Genomic DNA, 17,234 nt, shown 5'->3' on the forward strand with positions numbered 1-17,234 from the left:
TCCAAAATCATTTGACTCAATCATTGACACAGTCACTGATAATAATAATAACCGCTAGTATGTGTTGAGCACTTACTCCCCTCCAGGTGCAGTGTTAAGCAGTTTATATGCATAATCTTATTTTATCTTCCCAATAACCCACTATTCATCAAGAATTTTTTGGTTGCAAGTAGCAAAAATCCAACTCAAAAATGTTTACATACAGGTAAAAGAAGAATAAGCCTAGATGTCTTGGAGTGTAGCTGGCTAAAGATGTGGCTAGATCCACATCATCAGGACACTGTTTTTCTTTCAGCTCTATTTCCCTCTAAATCATTTTATTCTCAAGCTATCTCTATGTTATTATGAGATGAATGCCATTAACTTCATGCTGACATCCGATCAACAGAACAACTTTCTATGAACTGGCTTGTGGGCACACACCCTGCCCCCTCCCTGGCAAATTCATATGCTGAAGCCCTAACCCCAATGTGACTGTGTTTGGAGAGAGGACCTTTGAAGGTAATCAAGATTAAATGAGGTCATGAGGGTGGAGCTCTAATCCAGTAGGATTGCTGTCCTTAGAAGAGATGCCAGAGAGGTCCTCTCTCTGTCATGTGAGCATGCAGAGAGAAGGCAGCCACCTACAAGCCAGGAAGAGAGGCCTCACCAAAAACTAACCATACTGGCACCTTGATCTTACGCTTTCAGCCTCCTGAAGTGTGAGAAATAAATTATAGATGGGTTTTCCCAACAACCTCAGCAAAGTCCCAGAATTGATTCTGATTGGCCTTGTTCAGGTCACACGCCCATCACTGAACCAATCACTGTGGGGAGGGTTTTCATTACCTGGCCTGGGTCACCTGCTGACCCTTGGAGTTGGTATGTGAGATTAGTCTTACTTGAACTATTTGGGGAAATTAAGGTTCGAGCCCAAACTGGGGCTCAATCCCACGATCTGAGCCAAAATCAAGAGTCAGACGCTTAACCAACTGAGCCAACCAGGCGTCCCTGTATCTTATTTCTATAAGAGGAAACAGGCTGAGCAAAGTCAAGTGCTGAAAGACTTGCTGGAAGACTCGTGTCTGTACATGGATGGACTTCAGGCTCTCAAACTCTGAACTCTGAGCCACTCTACTATTTAACCTTGAAGATGAAGACCTTAGGAAATGATGTATAATGCTATTTCAACCCTCTTCATGACCAATCTGCCCCACTTCCCTTTATCATAGGGAAATTTAACAGAATGCTAAGTAATATGCCTCTTCTTCTGTACTTTTTATCATGATTTTTAAAAAAATCCTCCAGCCAAAATAAAAACAAGAAATAATAACTTTTCTGGATTGGATCAAGGGCCCACTCAGCCCAAGACCATCTTCAACAATACATTTGGAATGTAATTTGCCCCTGATTACAATCTTACCAGGAATATCATTTCCCAAGCATTTCAGTGTCCTTTGAATCATGACTCTTCTACCCATTTTTAATCTTATAGTATTTCTCTTGGCTTACTCTCCACCACAGGAAGTAGTGTTTCCTTTTATTTATCCTAAGCATGCTTCATTTAAACTGCAACTCTCTCCTGCGTTCAGGACTTGGTGAAACAGTCTCTAATGATATCTAGACCAGACTGTTGACCTTAAAGATTTACAAGAGATGTACCTCCCCCTGGATGTCTCCTCTTTCCTAGGCTAGATCTTGGGCAGTGGAGCTTAACCTCAGGAGGTATCCCTCCTGTGACATCGTTCCTGAAAAACTGCCCTTGGCATTTGAATGTGGCTCATAATTGTTTAAGGAAAAGATGCTTCAAGACAGGGTTCTAGTAGAGGTGGGACTAGGCCAGCTCAGTATATCCAGTCCAGATAAATTAGGAACAGAAATCATTGAGGGGTGGAGGGGACAACGAAGAAGCAGGGAAGAGGTTGGTAAGAGTAGGCAGTTGAGGGGGGTCCTCATCCACTGAATTTATAATAAAGCTAGATTCCACGGCAGACGTGCGAGTCTAGAGTGTTTATGAAAATCCTTCAGACTGTTTAGTTATGAGCACTGTCAAGGTCTATTACAACTGCAAGGGCAAAAGCCTCCAGTGAGGCCATCAGAAATGTACTCATTATAGGAAAATACAAAAAAGAAGAGAATACTTGCTGAGAGTCACTAGGTTGTTGAGTGTCAGTCAACAGGGTGGATAGGTGACTGGTTTCCCAGAACAAGACTTTGTTCCATTAATGTTAAGCCAGAAAATTACTTAAACATTTTATCAGGAATGTTAGTTTCTTCCTAGAACAGAGGTTGCAAATGACTCCATATTAAAAAGGTTTCTTCCCACAGCAAGTTTGGGGCAAGTTCTCTTTAACAGTAGTCAGAGTGTTTAAAGGTAATGACCATGGGGTTCCACATGACAGTGTTAAGAATTGGAAGCAGTGAAGCAGACTGGCTCTGAAAGTGGGTTTTGCCCCCAGACAGACCTGGATGTCCAACCGTAAGCTTTAGTTTATTCACATGTAAAATGAGGGTGATCCATAACTACCTTCTTGGGGAGGAAATATTACTAAATACTATTTCATTCTTGTCATTTCCTCTGAATTTTTACAATTGATCACTTTTATATTATTCGCTTTTATAGTTATGATAATAAATAATCATATTTATTATAAAATTTTCTTAGCAACCAGGACCTATGTTCTACCTACCATGGCCCCTTTCAAGGCCCTAGGTAACTCCTAAAATTTTGAAAAAGATTTAGGCACCAAAATCTTAAGAAATACCAAACACTGAGTTGCCCTCACTACATGAAGAAGGCAGTGCTAGATCAAATCCAATTCTGAGTGAAGTTTTCACACGCAAAAATGGGCAGAGGATTTGAACAGACATTTTTCCAAAGAAGACATGCAGACAACCAACAAACATATGAAGAGATGCTCAACATCACTCATTATCAGGGAAATGCAAATCAAAACCACAATGAGATATCACCTCACACCTGTCAGAATGGCAGTTCTGAAAAAGACAAGAGATGTGTTGGTAAGGATGGGGGGAAAAGGGAACCTTGAGCACTGTTGTTGGGAACATGAACTGGTGCAGCCACTATGGAAACAGTATGGCGGTTCCTCAAAAAATTAAAAATAGAACCACCTGACAGTCTGGCAATCCCATTTCTGGGTATGTATCTGGGGGAAATGAAATCACTATCTCACAGAGATATCTGCACCCCTGTGTTTATTGCAGCATTATTCATAATAGCCAAGACACAGAAGCAACCTGTCTCCACTGATGGATGAGATGAATGGATAAAAAAGGTGGAATGTATGCATAATGGAATATTATCCAACCATAAAAAGAGGAAAATCCTGCCATTTGCAATAATATAGATAGACTTTGAGGGCATTATGCTAAGTGAAGTAAGGCAGAGAAAGACAAATACTGACTGTTTTCACTTACGTGTGGAATCTAAAAAAGCTGAACTCATAAAAACAGAGGGTAGAATGGTAGTTGGCAGGGACTCTGTTCAGGGGAAATGGGGAGATATTAGCCAATGGAGTACAAACTTCCAGTTATAAGATGAATAAATTCCAAGTGATCTAACATACAGCACGGTGGCTATAGTTAACAATACCGTATTATATGCTTGAGTGTTACTAAGAGAGTAAATCTCAAATTTTCTCACTATCAACAAAATGGTAATTATGGGAGGTGATGAAGATGTGAACTACTGTATTGTGGTGATCATTTCATAATACACATGTGTATCAAATCATCTCGGACGCCTTAAATTTACATACTGTGCAGCACCCCCTTCTGGCAGTGCAAGGAATGGCCCCTGGGGATGAGCTGTAGAGCAGCCCTGCGGAGAACTCACAGCCACCAGGTTTCAGAAAAGCCAAGCCCCAGGCTCCCTTTACCCAAGAAGTGCTGTGATCCAGACCCCCGAAGCTCATGAACAACAGACCCAGGAGAATAGCTTTGGAGCAGACATGACTGTGCCCTGCCAGGTGCTGAGCCTTGTGACTGTGAATACAAAGATAAGTACAAGGAAGTCACATCTAGGAGAGGAAGGCGGTACACTGGATATGCATGCAAGTGTGCAAAAATGGAATGCTTTAGATTTCTCTAAGTTGAAAGTAAATTTTCAATAAGATCAAAATGTTCAAAATGTTCACATGTTCAAAACTTCAAAAGTGTTTCAAAACCATCTTTCTTTACCCCTTCACACATTTCCCTTCCCAACTCCCCTGAGGTAGCCACTTTGGTGGGGCTTTCTCCCCCTTCCCTTAGGTCCATTCACTGCTTCATTTTAAAAGTTAACTGAAGTGGGAGGGTGAACATCAGAAGAATGAACCACTTCCCCTGTGACTTCAGGTATTGGTGGCTTGCCTGCGATGGGGAAGTTTTGAACAGGAACTGTTCCCAGTATAACCCAGCTTATCTTAACTGACACACCTGCATCTACCTGCTTCCAGGCCTCAGACCCCTGGCAAAGAGGATCTTAACCTGCCCATCAGCTTGACTAATCCTTTGACTTTCTGACTCGAGGCCCCTGACCAGCTTCCCTTTTCTTAGAGCAAAAACTTTAGGAAATTTGTAATTGTAAATCCTTTGTCTGGCTCTTTGAAATAAACATCTTCTACAACCCAGAAATCTTTCTCTAGGACCTGGAGCCAGCCCTTTGAAATGTAATCACCAAGAAAGATAGGGCACCTACCTCCCAGGCTCTGAGTGAGTGAGAGCCTAACTTCAATAAGCATCAATTAGCAAATACAGATGGCTTAATGACATTGGCCAACCTCCCCCCAACCTCCTCCAGTACTTTCCCGCAGCTCACCTCAATGCTTAAAGAGTCCTTCGGCTTCTGTTTCAGGGGAGGTGAGTTCACGCTCTCCCCTGTTGCATACCGTGGACCCCTGTGCAATAGTCTTGAATAAAGTCTCCCTTGCCTGTTTAACTGCATCCAGTGCAATCTTTCTTTGACACCCCCTTCTCTTTTAAGTAGACTTCCTTTTCTTGAGGCTCTGGATACTGCCCAGCCTGTTCTCAGAAGGCCAACAGAAGTCTCATAGTGAAGTTTCCCAGCTACTCCTTCACAACTGAACAGCAACAGCCGGGGAGATGGACTGGAGTTCCTTCTTCGTGAGCAGACAACATGCAGAACAAATTCCAAATTGCATTATGCCACACAAGGATGCACTCTTCCTTTATTTCTGTCCATCCAAAATGTCCCAGTTACTCAAAGCGAAATTCTGTGTACGTGTAGGAATACATTTCCTGTGTTCTTGTATCCTGCCAGATGAGATCTGGCAAAGGGACAGCATGAAAGAGAGGAAGGAGTACCTGGTTCTGGTCCTGAGTCTGACGTGAGCTAGCTGGTTTAGTCTTAGGTAAACCCTTGCCCTTCTCTGGATATTCTTTTTTTTTTTTTTTATCAGAGTAGTGAAGTACAATGAGACCAAGGATTCTCCATCTTTCATTACTTACGCCCCGCTAATTCCAGGTCAAATAACCTGATTACTTCCTCTCCCCGCCCCATGAGAGGGACCAAAGCCAATATTCTCTGAGGATATTTATATATACACTGTGGCTGTATTTATCATCTTCTGTGTGTTTACACATTGCAGTGGTAGAACTGAGAATAAATTTTATTGCTATCATTTCTAAGCACAAGAAAAATAGTGATTCCATTAGTGGTTGCAATTTGTAAGATTTCACTGGCATAGATGTTTCTGCTACAGTAAATCCAAAACATAAGCATATTTTTAAATTGTAGCATCATGTGTAGTAATGGGAGAGGAGTGATTAAGAGAAATAAGAGATGGGAAATGAATCCAGTGTCAGAGATCTCATACTTATCCATGAACCTGGAGTTTGAGTAAGTTATCTACTGGTGGGGGGTGGGGAGGATAAATATTCATACTCTCTTCCCCTCCTCCAACAATTCCAACACTGGTCCTGCATTTCTCCCCAACTCCCCACCCACCTCCCACTTCTGTGCTTCACTATGCAGATGGTCAGAATGGTGAGAAATCAGCAAGAAAGCCTAGATTTCCACAAGAAAAGCAGAAGTTAATGAGAGAAAAGAAGAGTCAGAAGAGGTGGACAGAAATGAAACTGGGTCTGGAAGAACATTTAGGGCTGGGAGTTGAGAGAAAGTGAGAGTTTCTGGAAGCAACTTCTGTCCCTGAGGAATATATTTTCTTTAAGTAGGCTCCAGGCCCAGCATGGAGCCCAAGGCAGAGCTTGAACCTACAACCTTGAGATCAAGACCTGAGCCAAGATACACCTTCATGGACCTTTCAACCATGTATGGAGACAAAGATTCTCTCCTTGACCAAACTAGTTGGGCACCTCTGAGCTCTTTTTCAACTAGGCCCCATCCTTGGGCATGACCTCAACCAGTTTTAGCAAGAATCCTGCTAAGTCAGTTTAGCAAGAACCTCCCATCCTCCACATTTGATCATCCTCAATATCCAATTAGATTCATCATCCTCCACCATCCCCCAGGTGATATCTGATCATCCTGGCCAGCCTTCAGTAAGAATCCCACTAGGCTGATTTAGCTAGAACCTGCCCCCCCGACCCTTGATGGTTCCTCTTAGTAATTTTCCATCCACAAGCACTCCACCCCCCCCCACACACACACACTGTCCCTTGCCTATAAATTCCTACCTTTCCTTGTTGTATTAGGAGTTGAGCCCAATCTCTCTCTTCCAGAGTGAAACCCCACTGCATTAGTCCCTATACTTATCTCAGTAGTCCTGAATAAGGTCTGTCTTACTGTTTTAACAATGGTCATGGATAATTTTTTCCTTAACAACGGTCAGAGGATCTCAAAGATCAGAACTGGTCCTTTTGAGGCCTGCTTGTTATTAAATGTGAGTATGTGCCAGGATATTTGGTCTGAAACTTGCTTCCATCATAATCTAGTAGGAAGTTGTAAGCAGGAGCATATAATCCTCACCAGTTTCGAACATTGAAAACTACTGACATTTGCCAAAAAGAACCTAATGGTTATACATGAGCAAAATGGTTTTGGTCACTTCACAACATCCACCTCAGTGATGATGCAGATTGAGGGTCAAAATCACGAAGATCTCTCCAGCTACAGCTTTCCACAATTTTGCAGTTTACCTAAAACGGGCTCAGCATCTGCCTCCCATGCCTGGAAGCAGTTATATAATCATGAAAGTGCTCCATATCTTTCAATCTTCATTTTGATATTGATCTTTTCCATCAATAGCAGATAGAGAAACGGACCTGGTTCTTCCAAAGCCAGCAATTCCTATTTTCAAAGTTGCCACTAAGTGATGATGGCATAATTGATGTTAGCGGTCACTGGGAGTCAACAAGAAGGCCCCCAGGAGAGTGAAGTGGATTTGTTCTCTTGCCTCCCTGTCCAAGGAGTCTCCCTCATGGAGTCCTGCTACCTGAGTGGAAGTATTATTTGAAGAATGAAGTTGGTCCGCTACCTTCCTCCTTGTCTGGATGGAAAGCCTCTTGTTGATGCCTCTTTCTGCTCTTTTAATGGAGGGGCCTTTCTCCCGCAGCAGGAGTTCTGCCCCTGCTGGAGAAAACCAGCTGGAAACCAGGAAATGGGATTTTAAACTCTCTTTGGGTACCTGGCACTGACAGGTGGAGGTGTCTACATGAACTAGTGGTTGTGTTTCCATGGAAACATAAAGCAGTTTGGACATGCAATGTTAGCATTAACCAGCACTACTCCACAGACAAGCTCTCTCTCTCTCTCTTTTAAGGTGGAGTCCCAAATTCAATTTAACCAATATTTCATTGAACACCTACTATGGGTCAAGCACTGAGCTGCTGCAAGTACAAAAGTGAACAAAATAGACATAGTCCTTTGCCCTCATGAAACTTCAGTCTAGCAGACTGGAGTGTGTTCTGAAAGATCCAAGATATGATCAGAACATAAACTGAGCCGATTGAGCCATTCCTTGAGGCGTATAATATGAAACTCAAAAGATGAGTAGGAATAGAACTAGATAAATAAATGCATATACATATGTTGAAGATAAATATTTTTTTCACTGCTAAGGGTAAGTGGTCAAAAACATTTGAAGAACATTCCCCAGAGCAAATGATCCCCAAACCTCACTGCGCATTAGAATCCCTCAAGGTGCTTATTAAAAGGTCAGATTCCCAGTCCTCGCCTATAATAACGATGTTTAGTAGATTTGGGGTGAGGTCCAGGAAACTGTTTTGTAAACACTCCAGGTGATTTTGATGAGTCCTGCTCTGCATATCAGTTCCCTACAAAGCTGATTTATTTCTGCCCCAAATCCCAAAGGAGGTCTTTATCCATGGCTAGCACACATTTTAATTTAGGGTTGGGAGTGAATTTTTTGTTTGTTTCTGTGTGTTTGTAGCATTTGATTATTTTGCTTATGGTTATACAAAGTGGCCTCAGTAACTGCTCCAACTTCTGGGTTTCCCCAGTAGTTAACTAGTCCTACTTTGTGACTCTGGGGGCTTACTTCAAGCAGCTAACCCCCTATCTGGACTTCCTTTACCCCTGACCCCAGCCTATAGCTCCAGGGTCCACTGAAGCTGTCTCTTTCTCAGTGATTTGTCCTGGTCTTTTCCAGTAGGATGACCAACTGTCCTGGTTGGTCCAAGACAAAGAGGTTTACAGCAACTTGGACTTCCATTAATATATTTGGGAAAAGAATAGGTAGGCCAGAATGAGCCAGTCATCCTAGCAGGAAGCTTGGCTTTCAATAAACAGGGTATTTGAAGAGCTAGAATGGTGGGCCTCGTTCATGCTGCCTGGCAGGGCTAGTCTCCTTAGCCTAACCACTTCTAAGCCTTCTTTGTTTTCATCCATCTAATTTCCACCTAGATCCATGGAAACAGGAACAAGAACAAGGCTATTAACTAGAATTTAAAAACCCCTTGTCAATGTTAGCTGCTGGCTGCCTGCAGAGACTTGGAAATGCCAAGATTTACAGGAACCTCACGCTGTTTAGAGGGGAGAACAATCCACCAGTGTCCACAGTCACAGGTGTTGTCAGTCAACCCCATCAGATCCAATTCTCTCTGGCTCCAGGTAACTAGGGGCGATGTGTCTCCAGTCCTGTGGCTTGAAGGATTGTAGTGGACCCAAACGACAAGCCTTCTATGGATATCGGCTCCATTCCTTGTAATCTGTGTTAAAACAAGAATTAGAAAGAGGGTTCTTTTTTTTTTTTAAAGAGTTTATTTATTTATTCATGAGAGACAGAGGAGGGGAGAGAGAGAGGGAGAGAGAGAGAGAGAGAAGCAGAGGAAGAAGCAGGCTCCCAAGGAGCAGGGAGCCCGATGTGGGACTCGATCCCAGGACCCTGGGATCATGACCTGAGCCAAAGGCAGACGCTTAACCATCTGAGCCACCCAGGCGCCCTAGAAAGAGGGTTCTGCATGGAATCCCTCTCCCTCCAAGTTGAGTCTAGCCCCTGCAACCCCAGGCTTGCTAGATTACCTCGAAGGAAAGTATTACTTTCTGCTCAGAGAAGAAGAAATGAGCCAATCTACGATCTATGTGTTAGGACCTGCCATAGCCATTGTAAAAGTTCAACCTCCCTTCGTCCTCGAATCACCCCCTAGGGAGAAGGCATTCACAATCCTCTGTGAGAAATGAGGAACTCCATGCACAGAGACTTGGGGCAGCATAGTCCCTGTTACACAGATAGAAGATGTGGAGCATAGAGCCAACCACAGAAAAGGACTACACTCTCTGAGCAGTGGCTTCTCCCACACCTGCACTCCGCGTCTCCCCACAGGGTCCCTGCTCCTTTCCCATGTCCAGTTTAATTACCACGGGGCAGGCAAGGAGGGAGCTTTTTAAAAGCCAGACCTCAGGAATGGAAGCTCCCAGGATCTCTTGCATCCTCTGAGCAGCACCTGGGTTCTTAGGCAGCTGGAAAGCATGTGGCCACTCTCTCAGCTTTGTCTCCCAAGGAGCGGCCCATTTTGGTCGTTTCCTGACTCTGGCAGGGACTTGACACTGCCTTCCTCTTGGGTGATCTTCCCCTTGCCCAACCCCAGTCTCCTGCTAGTCCTCCCGGCTGCTCTCCCAGCTGTTTCCACCGCTGGACATTTCCAGAGGGCTCTAAAATGTTCCTCTGTGCCCACGGTTATTCACACAAAGGGTCCCCAGCCATTATGTCCCTGCTTTTTATAAGGCTTAAGAAAAAAAATGGTGTTTCTATCTAGATTGACTGGTGTATGGAAAAGCTGGTTGGTCTACCTAGAGTTCACAAGGCATACATTGTTCATCAAGCCCTAGAGCTTAGTCAGGAATTAATCTATGCCACCCCACAAAATACCACATCCATAAGCTTTCCCTGCCTTTTCCATAAGGTAGAGCTTTGGTCCAACTCTGAAATGTAGGGTTCACTCTAAGGAGCTCATCCTTTCCCCGCCAGAAGCCAAACTCACATACCAACTAGGGAACTTGGAAAAAGTCCCCATCTCCACCTCAGATGTTCCATCTTCCTCTTCCCCAAAAAGCGGAGGCATAATGCCAATGGCATTTTCAGGAGGAGCTCTTGAGGATCTGGTTACTGCCCCCAGGTAGGTAGGAAAATTTCATCTTAATCATAATTGTGGTTATAATAAAATTAAAATATATGTCCAAGCTCTTTACTTCAACTGTCTCTTTTGTGTTTAGGTTAGGTCTTGGACTTTATAATGAGATGGATAGCAGAGATTTTTCAGATTCTTACATTGTGAGGGCCATGGAGAAGAAAAGCAGGAAAAATTTCTACCAGCAATATAGAGGAGACACTCGTACTTTGGATCTCTTTGTTTATGGACAGTTTACTCTCCGGGATGACATATCACACCTAATCTAACTCATTCAACTTTCTAAAAAGCAACCTGGCCTCCCCTCCTCCAATACTGCGGGGTGGGGGGAGGGATAATTACATCAAATTACAGGTTCACTATAAATTATCTGCTGTTCTTTTTATCTTGGGTACATTTTTATTCAAGCTGATTGTGGTAGCAGAAGATGCTTCAAAGAATATTTGACCTAGAGATTGCTTCCTCAGTTCCATCATCTCTCTTAACAATAATGTCATTTCAGACAGCATCCAATTGAGAGTAATGGCCCACTTCCTCAAACCTGCCCCCAGATCACCTACCACAGGTCCAAATTCTGTAAGTCCATTCAAAGACCTCTTCTCTCCTGTCCCTGCAGTGTTTCTCTGTGGCCTTCATTCTCCCTCATTACAACTCTGTGATTCTGATTCTGTTTGGCAACAGGTGTGTTGCTGGTGACATTCCTCTAGAGGGTATCGGACAGAGTGAGCAAATGGGGTCCCAGACCAACTCTGCGGCTCAATAACTAAATCCTTGAATAAATCACTCCCTTTATCTGGGCTTCCTTTCTCACCTGAAAAATTGAACAGTAGATGTGACTTAGGCAGTCATAAATAATCTCTATGCAAGCATAAAATTCACTTTATTTTTATAAATTTTTCTTTCATGAGTACTCATTCATTCTCACAAATGACAAAACTAGATTTAAGCCAATCTGAAAAACTTGGCCCAATCTAGTAATTTTCTTTCTATCATTTTGGGTTTAAAATATCACTTTCTTAAGGAATGTCATCATTATCATCAGTCACCACGTAGTGCTAATGCTAAGTTCCTGGCCTACTACAGCCAACCCCTAACAGTCTGTCACTTCCAGGGGGCCTCATACCTGACTCCCGTCCTGCAGTCTGATCTCCTAGGGGACAATCCGATCATCTAGATGCATCGAGGTGATAAAGAAGTCACTCATCAGATTCGTGTTATTCCTCTACTCATTTCCTCCCACCTGGTGAGGAGTCCTGGGTGGTTCCATAGAGATGGTCCTGTTTCCTCCCCCACCAAACCCTGTGAGTGGCACAGGCCTGACCTACTGACCACATAGGCATAAGTGGTGATAAAAGGTGACAAAACTGTCCCTGCTCTCCACTCACTCTCCAGCTTGCTCAGGACCCACAGTGAGCCTCAAGTGCACCCGCCCTGCCATGCAATGGGACTGGGCTGTCCCCTTCCCCTGTTCCCTCAGCTGTGCCCCCACACGATTCCCCTCCCCACCCAGTCCGCATTCATGGGGTTTGCAACATGGAACCAGCCCAGCCCCTAGCTATGTCAGCTCCCAACCTCTGGGGAATTTTCTTGGACCAACCTCCCCCTACCCAGGCCCAGCAGCTGCCTCCGCCCCAAAAAAAAGAAGAAAGGAAAAAGAGACTAGGAACCTTGGGTGAAGACACGACCTCTGCTTGCTTCACAAAGCCCCTCACTTCCTTCCAGCATCTTTAGATCTTTTCTGGCAGGACAGAAAGACAAACCAGCTGAGGTCTCCACAGTCATCTTTGCCTCCTGCTCCCCACCTCGGATGACCCCCGAGATTCTGAGAAAGAACCCTAGGGTCCCAGAACCCAGCTTGAAAAACCAGTCTTTCCCTCCTCTGCTAACATTACAAAAGGCGCCCTGAGACTTCCTGCAGTGGCACTGCATGGTGCCCATCTTTCCTCTTCTAGCCAGAGACGGGAGCCCCTCCATATGACTCTCCTCTGCGGGAGCACGGCTGGGGACTCGGAGCTGAGGTGAGTGTCTGCATAGTGTGGTGGGAGCGTGAGCGCGGGTGTCACCGGTCACAGCGAGGAGAGGCTTCCCTCCCGGCGATCTCATGTGAAGCTCAAGTTAGGGAACTTTGTCATCCCACCACGCTCTCCAGCGAGAGATGGGAATAACAGTAACACTGGAAGGAGAAGGGAGTGGGTGGTTCTGCTTTCCTTCCATCTGCAGAACGGAGGCGACAGAAGACGTGGGACTGACGAGGAGGGGAAGCAGGTCTTAGCCAGCTAGGAGGGAGAGAGCCTGGGACTGACGAGCTGCACAGCGACAAAGTTTGACCAAACCACAGAGTGCAAGCTGGCTGTACTAGTGGGCTCAGCATGAGCATCCTCTCCTCCAACTGCCGTAGGCTAGCACAGAGTTCCGATATGGTTCAGTGGCCATTGCTCTTTACAGCAAAATCCTGCGAACTCTGAGGACCCGAGGACCAAGGAAACGGCACCAGCATCCAAGGGAACACCACACAGTCTTTAAAGAAATTGAGGGAAAATACTGAATAAAATCAGAAGATGCTCACTATATATTGTTAAATAAAAAACCAAGGCACAAAGCAGTATGTATTTGCCCCTATTCTTTTATTGAAGAAAAAATATATAGGCATAGAAAAACAGTCCAAAAGGATATCTTAGATGTTCATTTCCCACCCACCCACCCCAGAAATAGATTTGATATTACATAATATGTAATATAAATATATATGATTTTATATAGGCTTTCCATTTACTTTTTAAAAATTTGCATATGTTTAAACTTTCTGTATCAACAGAAATTACAAAATAATCCATGGAAGAAAAATATGTTTTTTTAAAAACCCAAAACCAAATAAAAAATAACTGTCCTTTTGGAGCCAGGTCAAGATGTTGGCATTTGTTCAAACATGCACCAGAGAGTTTTCAATAGCAGAGAGACAAGGATAGAGCAACTCAAAGCCTGTGCTGTGAGCCTTCGGGTGGCAAAGAAGAACTTTTGCTAAGTCATGAAAAATATTAGAGAAAAGGGAGGGAGAGACTTGGGAACAGAAAGGGGCAGTGAGGTAGATGAGGGATGAGCAGAGCTTAGTTGCACCATTAGGCATGGCAGGGAAAGAAGGGAGAAAAGTCAGGGAATCCTGCAGAACAAGAAATGGCAAAATTTTCTAACAGCCTCAGCACGTGCATGGGTGAAAATGAGAATAATATCCACAATGACCTCTTCTACAACTGCACTAGGGACACATCGTTCCATGGGAGGAAAGCTGCATATCAGGAACACCGTTCTGGGAAGAACACACGTTATGACTTCATCATCCTACACTTAGCAAAGGCAGAGTTTCTTATAAATAGTAATATCCTAAATCAGCTAGACAAATTCAGAGATAACAAGTAGAGGAATTGTCTCTTTATGCTTTAGAAAACCTTTGAAAGGACATAAGCTATGATGAGAGCAGGTGAGAAGGAACAAGAATTGTGAGCTGACCAATACTCACCGAGGTATTTTTTAAAGTTGTTAGCAATAACATGCCTATCACAGAGCAGATCACAGTAAATGCAAATGTGATTCCTTGTATGCCAGGTTCTGCTCTCCTACTCAATTAGGAAGTCCTGCTAAAGTTTCCTCTTCTTCTCCCTCCAAAGTGTCTACTAAATACACTGCCTCGTCTGTAGTAAGTGCTCAACAACATCTGCTGAAGAAATAAACGGAGGTAGTTAATAATTCTATTTTGTCCTTCCTAAACGCGTTGTGTTTATCGTGAGCCTGCTGGCTGCATCAGGTGTTGCCCTCGGCGCCACTGGCGACGGGATGTCTCAGGTTCAGTACAGGGGTTAACTCATTAGCATAGAAACAACATTCCTCCTGTAAGAAGAGGCAGAGCCCCCCTTGTGCGGCTGTGAGCAAGTCGAGCCCATGCTTGTTTTGGAGGACCACTGAGGCCAATGAATCGAGTTGGCGCTGCAGAGCCAGGGCTGACCGAGTGAGGGCAGAAAAATCCGCTGTGAGTTGTTGAGTTAACCCCTGGTAATGAACCTGAGACATCCCGAAGCCAGTGGCACCGAGGGCAGCACCTGATGCAGCCAGCAGGCTCACGATAAGAGGGATGGCCATGGGGGAGCGTCGAGGGCGGCTAGGACGTCTCCATATGAGTGGGGCATCACTCCCGGGGAGGACTGAATGATCGGGTAAGAGACTGACAAGCATGCATGATTGATCGTGTGGGGTGATGCAGATGTATACACCTCGATCACAAGCCAGAAAAGTGTTGTTAGGTGCATAGACCTGACTGTAGCCCTTGATGAGAGAGGAAGAGTTGCCATACAGCAGTACCGGAGCCAGAAAGGGATAATCTGCGGTCCCTGGTGCCGAGGTGGGAGGTGACGCAGTAGACTGGTTGAGGATGACACCTAGATATTGGATGGGACCGGGCTTTATACAGATCCAGCAGTCAGACACTAGGGGTGGATTTGAGTGGTTAAGTACTTGGTGGGAGGCGTTAATCATACCTAACAGTTGTGCTATAGACGCTTGCTGCGTGTGGATGGGGGACCCAGGGATGTGCCAGGGCGAGTTATTTTCTGTCTGACTCTGGGGGTTGACTGTAAGGCTTGGAGTGAACATGGACTTAATCATAAATTTGGCCATGGGGTCGGTTCCCATAGGGTGATATTGGCCCTACAGGAGAATGATTCCTGCAGCCCATGACGTGGCATTGGGTTCTAAGACTGAGAGGGCGAGCGGTATACAGTGATTGTTAGAGCTAGAGGATGTGGTGGCCTTGCATGACAAGGAAATCTGGATGTCATTGTGGTGTTTGAGGTGCCACCACCTGGTGGACCATTGTTCCATTCCCGGCCAAGTCGCCACCCATGACTCACATCCCCAGGCTTTCGAGCAGAACTGAGGGCAGGTGTTTGGCTCTTGAGGCATAGGGCCCCCAAAGATGTAGATATCTACCAGCCAGTAACCTGAGTGAGGCCCATGGTAGGAATACCATCTATGAGGTTCCCAGGAGGTATCAAGAAGCTGGCATCTATCAGAATGGAGGTTAACCTTTGGTGTGTGCCCATCCCAGGTGGAAGAAGACAGTGGGGGCGCTGGTGCGGGATTGAGGGGGATAAGTTGGAAAGTCCATTTGCCAGTAACGGTGATATGAGAGTTTGCCCCCTTGCTGGGCCGGGCAAGCTAGAGGCAGTGTGGAGGAACAGCACACCAGGCAGAAGAAGACCAGGACTGACTGGGGTCAGGAAAACCATGGTGAAATGCACTCAGGAGTAGACAGCAGAGGGCCAGTAAAAGTGGGATCTTTGACCTTAGGTAGAGGGAGCCATCATGGCTAACCTGACAGCAGATGAAACCTGTGGATAAGTAAGTGCAGTAATACACCCTAGGGACACCCAATAAGCAGTGACAATGGTAAGCCTCTGTAGAGTCCGAATCCCAAGATGAGGGAAATCACACCAATGAGAGCCAGGGACCACAGTGAGCAGGTGTCCATCAGTCAGTGGGGGCTCGTTGAAGGTGAAGCTGGAGTGGGTTTGTGAAGTCTGGCTGGACTCTCCACTGGTGTGGCTCCTCATCGGAATGATGAGCTTTCTTCACTCTGGAGTGGTGGACCCACGGAGTGACACCTGAGACCTTGAGGGCAGTTAGAACAACAGCGTGGGGCCCTGTCCACTGCCATTTGAGGGGGTTTTTCTTCCAGTCTTTGACCCAAACTGAGTCCCCTGCCTGGAAAGAGTGTACCTGAGGCCCTAAGGAGATTGGGGCCCTCTCAATGGTGTACTTTTGTAATTTATTTAGGGTGGCCCCCAGGGCCTGAAGCTGCTCCTTTATCCCTTTATTCCAACCTGATGCAAGTTTCCAGGAAGGCTTCCCAAGCACGGGGGAGGCCGTCCATATATATTAATTCGAATGGGGAGAAACCTGATGTCCTGGGCATGCAGCGAGCACACAGGAGAGCTAGGGGTAGCAGACCCGGCCATGGGAGGTTAGTCTCCTGACAAAACTTTGCTAGGGTTCCCTTGAGGGTGCAATTCATTCGTTCTACTTTCCCTGAACTTTGGGGCCGGTAAGCGGTGTGGAGTCTCCAGGTGATATTGAGAGATTTGGTCAAGACCGGTACAATGTCTGCCACAAATGCGGGTCCATTGTCACTATGGATTGTTAATGGCAGGCCGAACCGGGGCACGATCTCCCACAAGAGGACTTTAGCTTCTTCTCGACTTTGCTCCATCCTGGTCGGGAAGGCTTCGACCCACCCAGAGTATGTGCATACTATTACTAGGAGATACTTGAACCCCCTGCTCGGCTGCACATCTGTGAAGTCTACCTCTAGATCTTCGAAGGGGGTTGCTCCCATCCTCTGGACACGTGGCGGGGGCTGTGGTGCAGACTGAGCATTATTTTTAGCACATGTTATGCCCATCTGGCCGTGTTCTGAAGGAGCTTAGGCGAGGCTTTAGCCGTAGCAGTGGCAGTGTTGTGACTTACGATCGAAACTATTCCGATGCCGCCATAGACTGTATGCCGTTCACCACAGAATCACAGATGGGCCCACTCAGACTCCGTAGGCTTCTGGGGACCTTAAGGGTGCCCGCCCGTGGAGTCACAGAGTCAGTCCACTTGAGCAAGCCTGGTGGGACTGCACATTCACTCACACATTC

Source organism: Callorhinus ursinus, unplaced genomic scaffold (assembly GCF_003265705.2).
Source record: "Callorhinus ursinus isolate GAN/ISIS: 27379988/994484 unplaced genomic scaffold, GSC_fseal_2.0 scaffold20, whole genome shotgun sequence".
NCBI classification, from domain to species: domain Eukaryota; kingdom Metazoa; phylum Chordata; class Mammalia; order Carnivora; family Otariidae; genus Callorhinus; species Callorhinus ursinus.